The sequence below is a fragment of the Paroedura picta genome, chromosome 7 (assembly GCF_049243985.1).
Source record: "Paroedura picta isolate Pp20150507F chromosome 7, Ppicta_v3.0, whole genome shotgun sequence".
NCBI classification, from domain to species: Eukaryota; Metazoa; Chordata; class Lepidosauria; order Squamata; family Gekkonidae; genus Paroedura; species Paroedura picta.
This window is the reverse complement of record NC_135375.1, coordinates 53,418,177-53,426,687: the sequence shown is the minus strand read 5'-3', so window position 1 is coordinate 53,426,687 and position 8,511 is coordinate 53,418,177. Positions and strand designations below refer to the sequence as shown.

General features: G+C 40.8%; 1 long non-coding RNA gene across 1 annotated transcript in view; it reads left to right on the top strand.

Moving 5' to 3' along the window:
• Window positions 1-238: 238 nt before the first annotated feature.
• LOC143841791 (uncharacterized) overlaps window positions 239-8,511 on the top strand; it is a 28,685-nt gene continuing 20,412 nt past the window's right edge. The window contains exon 1 of the long non-coding RNA XR_013232836.1: window positions 239-323. This is a non-coding gene — a long non-coding RNA (uncharacterized LOC143841791). The remainder of the gene's footprint in view (window positions 324-8,511) is intronic.

The following is an 8,511-nucleotide window of genomic DNA, read 5'->3' as shown; positions in this document are numbered from 1 at the left end:
AGATTGGAAGATGACAGAATCTGAATAGGAACTTAAGGAGAATAAAGATCAGCTAAGCAGGGCATTCTGTAACCATGAAGGACCTTGTAGGTTAAAAGCAGATTTTTTACCTCATTTCTTGACTTTATGGGAAATCAGTGTAATGACTCACAAGAAGGAGATGAAATACGATAGCATCTTGGATTTGCAACTAACATTTCCTCATCAGTGTGCACTATCTGTATTTATTTTTTCCTAGGATCTGTTCTGAACTCCATCTGCTGTAAATGATAATCAAGGAACTGGGCAGAAAAGGCACGGCGAAGCAATGTCAGCGAGGGAATGTGAGGATTTTAATCAGGTTATTATTTTTTCCAGGTACCAAAAGGATTGGTTTATCATTTTGACTCAACAGCTCTTGAGAATTCAAGGTGACACTGAATCTTTATGAGGTGCTGAGGCTATAACTGGAAATTAGGTTAGGAGAATGTCATAATAAAAGATGGGAAGTAGACTTTAGCCATCTAGAAGCTCTGCACCAGTATTCTTTAAAGAATTCTAGGTGTCAATCTAGCCAGGCGGATCTTGGATAGATGCATATTTCTGTACCCAGATTCCTTTTCAAGACTGTGAAATCGATGCTCAGTATAGAATGGATGCTCTTGGACTTGGAGTCTAGGATTCAGCTATGAAGCTTGTTTCTCGGCCTTTTGGCTAAGATCAAGGGCCATTCCGCACCAGGATCTACGTAGCAAATTGGTTGCGGAATGAAAAAATGCCATTTTAAATAGTGGAATTTGTCGTTATGCATACCTGCCTTTGTAGTGGAATCCAGTTGCGTTTCTATTGTTTCCTACAGGTTTCCGGTCTTGGCAAAAATTGCTAGCCAGGAAGCGATATTGCTGAGCTTTGTCCCGCCCCTGGCCATCAATCAAATGAGCAGCCAATAGGTGGCCGTTATCATGCTCCTGAAAAGCCTCTTTCCCTTTAAGGAAGGTTTTTAAAAAAAATCCACACACGTTGCAATGAATCTGCGTTGAATCGTTGCAACGGAGAGACCCATCTAGCTAGCAGGTGGTGTTTGAGCTGCCATTTCATCATTGGCATGCTCACCCAAGTGAAAAGAAAATTAACCCCCTCCTCCGCACAGGAGCGATTTTCAGCCAAAAATAGGGTGAAAAATAAAGGGAAAATAAACCAGCAATCGGGGCTGTGTGGTGCTTGGTGACTTAAAACAACTCTGGGGAGGGACTGCAGCTGGGGAAGCCTCGCTGGGTAAACGAAGGCTCGCCGGTGTGTTGATCTTTGCTCGCTCCGAGAAAAGAAAATGGCAATCGCTTCGCCGGAAGATCAGAGGAGAGAGCCAGGGGGAGGGACTTTGCAGAAACCGCAACAATGGTAACGCACAGAACTTTCCCGCTAGTGTTGCAGATTGGTTGCAAGAGTGTAGCGCTTTCCGGAGGGTGAATCAACTTTTTGGGATTTCCCTGAAAGCGCTACAATGAAGTGCTTTTTGCGGATCGGTTTCAGGAGTGTTGCAGATTGTCAACGACGTTGTGCATAACAGCTAATCAGTAGTGATTTCAATTTGCAACCATTGTGCAAATTTGAATGAGTGCAGAATGGCCCCAAGTGTGTGAAGCTTGTTTGGTAACTTTAAGCCAAACATTATTTCTAATGTACAGCAGAGTTTCTGCAGCTGTAGGCTAGAGAGGTTTCTTTTTCAACACTGCAACTGTGGTCCCAAAAGATAGTCTTCTGGTGTCTCCTGTCTTAGGTTCTAGATGAAAACCTTTGTATTAATCCACTTTTTTGTTAGTGTTTTCTATTGGTTGGTATAGCCCTCACTGGAAATATTTTTCTTTAGGCCAGAAATAGAAGCTTTATTGTATCATTTTGTTTATCATCAGTTCAGACAAATGTTAGCAGGAGGATATATTTAAGCACTGCTTCCTAGGTTAACTATAACATCTAAAATCAAAACCCTGGGATATGTTACTATATGTCCAACAAAGAGGAATGTGCTGATGAAATCCACTATTTCTTTCATATTTTTGCAGCTGCTGCCTAACTAAATGATAATGGGGATTTTGTACCAGCAACTCCTAGTGTTTAATTAAAGGTCTGCATTGTCCATTTCCGATTGTGACAAAGATGGACGGAGTGTGAGATTAAGCCTTCCATTTCATATAGTAGTCCCAATCTAAAATGGCTCTGGGGAGGCCATTTTTGTGCCGCTATGACAAATTGTGTATACTGACATCATTCCACATACTTTTTTTCTGACTTGGTAGCTCTTAATTTCAATTTATTTATTTATTTGTCTGTCTCTCTGTCTCTCTGTCTGTTTTTTATTGCACAAATGCATACCCCAGCTTCTACATGCATCTGAGCCAAATGGAACCCCCAGACCATTTTAGATTGTGACTACAATATGAGAGGAAAGGCTCACATTTTAGGGGAAACTATAAAAAGCTGTTGCAAGCTCCTGACACAGACCTCCCAGTGTATCACTTGGTCAGGCCTTGTGGTCTTGAAAGCCATGATTTTGGGAATGTCTTTTAAGACTCAAATCTTATACATTTACTGGAAATAAGCTCCTTTGAACCCAGAGGGACTTGCTTTCTAGAGAATTAGGTATAGGATTGCACATGATTTCAGTTAGTGGTTGTTTGGTTTGTAAGTGTTCAGTCACTAGAAATCACCTGCTTTACATCACTAGCAGATTTAGCATTCATCAAAGGCTAGGTCCTGTTGAGGTTGTTACTGAGGAAATAAATGGTAGGCAGTTCCTTGCCAAAACAAAATTTGAGTCCAGTGGCACCTTTAAGTCCAACAAAGTATAATTCAAGGTATAAGCGTTTGTGTGTATGCACAAGGTATCTGAGGAAGTGTGCATGAACATGAAACCTTATACCTAGAATAAAACTTTGTTGGTCTTAAAGGTGCCACTAGACTCAAACTTTGTTCTGCCGCTACCCACCTGAATGTACCTTGCCATTGACACACAGAAGCTGTTCTATAATAGAATGGGAGCCATGTTGCTATCTTTCTGTAACATATTTATGGAGTTAACTTTTATACTTTGAGGAAGGCTTTCCCCCATTCTTTTTGAAGTCATAGATAAAGTATCACAAAGTATACAGAATTCAGTCTTTTGTTCACACTGGATATGAGATGTCAGTTGGAAACTTCTGCTGCTAGATTTTGGGACAGCTTCTGTCTCTTTGCTCAGTTGTTTCCAGTGTTCCAATTTCCGTATCTGAGATCTTGAATGCAGACAGCCACCTGCCGAGCAGGAGGATGTCTGCCTGAGGAAGGACTTCTCTTTGATTCAGTAGCTTACAAGTGACTAGACCAGACAGCTGATCAAGTAGAAAAAATCTTATTTCTGAGCAGATGGCCTGTTGCAGGGAGGCCATTGGAAATGTGGTATGCTGTGGCAGCAAGCACAGTATGTGGATAATGTGCAAGGAAGGGGAAAAATGGAATTATACATTTAACCTCCTCTGTGTATAAAATGTTGTCATCCTGCTTTGTAAAAATACACTTCAAGCATGAGATGGTGGCAAACCATAGGAGTAATAATAATAATAATAATAATAATAATAATAATAATAATAATAATAATAATAATAAAAAACCTTTATTGGCATAAAACAATAAGAGGCAACCATAGGAGTATTTATGTTTATTCTTATGCCATTCTTATGCCACACTATTGCATTATGTGCAATCAGTTCTGATTTGCTCCTAGCAAGTGGAAGTGGAATTAGCCCTTTAAATTATAACTGAGATGGTATTAAGATAGTCAGATGGTCCTGGAATCCCTGCATTCTCACTACCTTGTGAAAGATCTGTTTTCCTTTCCCTCACTCTTCTTATCATTCCTTTGAGATCTGGGGATTAAAGACAAGCCTGCTACTTTTCTCGTTTCTGTTATGACCTGTATATTATGCAGCTGTTTGATATGTATTTGATAATGTGGATCTTGGGAAGAGTCGGGGAAATAGGTGTCATTGATTATACTGCCTTGTCTGTTTACATAAAAAGAGAGCAATGCACCAGTGAACACTTACCGTTGATATCAGACATAAACTCTCATCTCCATTGGCTTTTTATGTGCCACCTCTAGAACTAATAACAGCTAAAGAGGGGTATATATGGCATGCTGTGAGTCTATGTGGAACAGCCAGATAATTCCTCTGATGAAGGTGGTTGTCCCAGAGTCTATTTGGCAGGCTGATTAAAGCTCAATTTTTATTTCATATCCAATATCTAATAGGTAATATGTCTTGAGAAGAAAACATCATATTATCATGAATAAAGTAACAACTAATTATGAATGAATGAGTGATTAATTTTTTCTAAAATAATTTAATACAGTAACAGCATTGGAGAGGAAAAGATAGAATTAAAACCCTGGCACAAACACAGTGCTATCAAGACAGAAAAATCCAAAATAGTTCTGCACATTTATTTGGACCAAGGTGCCCATGTCCAGCATTTGTACACTTCAAGAATCCCTCTTTCGTGTTTATTCCTTAATTGCCCTAACATGTTCTGATCCATGGTAACAGAAGCAGTTTACCATACTGGGTTGCTTGTCCATATACACATCCTTTATATTATCATATAAAAAGGGTATTGGTGATATGTTTGTCATTATCCTCAATTTCTGAACCTCACACCTGTAACATATATGCATTGTAATGTTAATTAGGTATCATTAAATCAACATTATACACTATAAGTTAAAATATACTTTGCAGGTGTGCAGGATTAAGTACAAAATTAGTAAATATTTGTAGCATTGGTGTATGTTAGTAGCCATCTTGGTTAGGATCGCAGACTTCTAATCTGGTGAGCCAGGTTTGATTCTACGCTTCCCAACATGCAGCCCGCTGGGTGACTTTGGGCTCACCACAGCACTGATAAAGCTGTTCTGACTGAGCAGTAATATCAGAGCTCTCTCAGCCTCACCTACCTCACAGGGTCTCTGTGGCGGGGAGAGGAAAGGGAAGGCAAACATGAGCCACTTTGAGACTCCTTCAGGTAGAGAAAAGCGGCATATCGACTCTTCGTCTTCATATACTACCCATGTGAATCTACAAAACTCAACCGCTAAATAGAGAACTGTCATTATAGGTAAAATATAAACTAGAGCAGTGGTGCTGTGAAGAACCAGATTTATGATTACCATCCACCAAAACAGTCACTGGACTCCTGTGTTGTCTGTACCCCACCACTCCACACACATAATCTCATTCCAGTCACTAGAATTTATGTTGGTATGCATAATGTAGCAAGGTACAAGGAAAATATCAGGCTGAATGGCCAACAAAACAAGGATTAGCATGGGTGATCCAGATACCTCATTAAATTATGGCATTATTTTAATTTCTATTCTATTATCTTTGATTGAATTTATTTCTTTTTAACAGCCCTAAATGCTTACCAATTGATTTGGGGCCTTAGCACTCCATGGAGTTGTGTGTTTAGGTTATTTCTATTACAGGATTAAAACTAAAGGAGTGTGCTAAGGATAAGGTGACCAGATTTTAACATTAGTAAAGTGGGACACCATTGACCGGGGGGGGGGGGTGTTCTTGATTTAAAATATGGTCTATATGGAGCAACAAAAAGTTTCAAAGAATGCATAGAACGCAAAAATAGTATTGTAATATATATATTTTAATTTCAACATAAGTACAATTTGCCAGGTACCCCCAGATGTCCCTCCAAAAGTGGGACAATCTGGTCATCTTACTCTAACAACAACTGCATTTAGGGAGCAGTTTCAAGGCAGATTAAGAAAAAATTTCAGTGTGGTGGAAGTAGCAGTCAGTTCTTATATTTTATGTCTGTTTTGTGAATAGAATTACTTTTCTGAACTCAAAGATCATCTATGCTACAAGACTTCTTAAGGCTCGTGTGCCCCTCCCCTCTGCGTAGAGATGACTACACTCTGAGTAGAGATGACTACACTCTGATTGTTAAGTTACATTACCATTGGACTTTAGAAAACTGTAATTGGGTGAATACAAAGTTGACAACTCCCTCAACAGCCTTTTTGATGATAACAAATTAGTAATATTACTTTATTCTCAGTTATTGTTGTCTATTATATGAAAACCTGCTTGTTTTCTTCCTTTTCTCCTCTGCAAGAATTGTAGCTTTGGGAACAGATCTCAAGAGTTTTTTTATTATTATTATTATTATTATTATATACCAGGAGGCATAAATCATAGCTAAGTGACTGCATATGAAAACACCAGCAAGCCTAATATAAATGCCATTTCTCCTAGCTGGCTCCGACAAATAATGATGCAGAAAAGAGTATAAGGTCATTTGGTTTCAGAATGGTCCATATGGCAATTCAATCTGTTTGCCACCAGGCTTTCTTAGTTCCACAAGTTGATGGGAAGGACGACTATTAATTCCATGGTTTAAAATCTTGCCATTAAAATTCTAATAAGGGATCTTTGACTGTCAAGCAGCATAATCTTGACTAAGCCTTACGGTATTTAAAGTCTGGAGTTCTAAGGGACCTCTGGCAATATGGGTACAATCTAAGATTGCCTTTCCTTAGTTTCACTGCTGCTTAATTTTTATTCAGAAGCAACAATTGAGAATTTCTGGGAATTCAGTCATGGCTTCACTTACCTGGGCATGTGACCATCATTGCTCAAGATGGGGAGGGTGCCCCATCTTGGGTGCAAGTTGCTTTCCATATGGCCAGGCTGGGTGGGAAGCTGTCGCTGGCTGTGTTCAATTGCAACCAGGACTTGGCAGCTCAGCAGGACAGCAGGACAGCTGGGGTGAGTGTCTGGCCTCCTTTGCCACTCATGCTGCCTAGGGATAGCTGCTTCACCACTGCCAATCTCTGCTGCTAGATGCTCACCATAGCTAACCCATCCATGTGGAATACAACCTGGTTCTTCCAGTTAGGGTTGGTCAACATTTAACATGAAGATCTGTTGGACCCACTGGAGGATGGGTCTGGCCAATTTCAGTCACGGCCTTATTAACCTGGCTGGGAGCACTTCCCTCCCTATAGGGGGCAGTGCCCATGGCTTTGATTTTGGGCTATGTGGACTTGTTTAAATTCATCAAGCCTGTTGTGACAGCTGCCAGAACTAGCATTTGGGGTGTGCTGCCCAATCTGGCCACACCCAGTGGTAGCTGGGCAGGAGGTGCCTTGGCTGCAGAGCCAAGCCTGAGTCACCACACAGGAGCAAAGTCAGTGTCCAGTCCGAGTCATTACACGTACCGAAGCAAACAGAGTTGGTGGCAAGGCAAAGAGTGGTCAACGTGAAGTATGAACATTGGTGTGAGTGTGGGTATGGTTGCCGTGTGTTCCTTCCCCTGCCCAGTGGCAGTTTTTGTTTTAGTTTGTTTGCGGCAGGATCCTTTGGGCCTGAGCCCATGCTTTAATGCTGGGCTCTGGCTAGTTCAGGGACCTCCTTATGAGGCTGCACATATGTATATGCAGCAACATCTTCCCAGATTGGGAGATGGGCTTCGGTTTGTGAAGAGCAGAATGTGGGAGTTTAACGCCCTGCTTTCTGCTCTTTACAAAAAAACAGTTGAGTGATGGGAAGCTCCCTACTTTCTGTTCCCTTCAGGTTCTGTGCTCACTTTATGCACCTTTCTTTTCCCTCTGATGTATTTATTCTGCAGCTATCATTTTTAAAATATACTTTTCTAAATCAGGTGGAATGTCACTTGTGACATGTGAGGGATGGTGCCCAAAGTTTTTTTCTTTTTAAAGATGATGCAATTTCCACATCACAGCTGTGCAGTAGCATCCAGCAACTGCCTTCTTTACAGTCCTTGTGGTTCAGGCTTTGTTCATGTTTTTAGCATTAGTTCAGTAACAGTCACAGAATCTTATAATATGGGGAAACTTGTTGAGTACAGATTGCATGGTAGAACCCACTGACACTGGCATTACAAGTTGTGATAATTGACAAAATATGTGCATACACGTCTTTCAAAGTCATCTGCAACTCCACTGCACTTTCCAAAGGGCAGAAGCTCTGAGGACCTATATTTAGTCTTGTGCTGCTAAACTGAAAAAACATGGGGGAAGCCAGTTTGGTATCATGGTTATGAGTGCGGACTTCTAATCTGGCGTGCTGAGTTTGATTCTGCAATCCCCCACATGCAGCCAGCTGGATGACCTTGGGCTCGCCACAGCGCTGATAAAGCTGTTCTGACCGAGCAGTGATATCAGGGCTCTCTCAGCCTCACCCACCTCACAGGGTGTCTGTTGTGGGGAGAGGAAAGGGAAGGTGACTGTAAGATGCTCTGAGCCTCCTTCGGGTCAAAAAAAGCGGCATATAAGAACCAACTCTTCTTCTTCTTATGTCCTAGCTCAGCCGCATAGTCACACTAATTTCTTGACATCCCTAGCTAATTTTTGTGGCTTTTTCTCCTTTGTGATTCTTTAATTTGATACTGCACACTGGTTGTGGTCTTGAAAGTTTTTTTTTTAAAGCCTCTCATGCAGATTGTATTCTGCATATA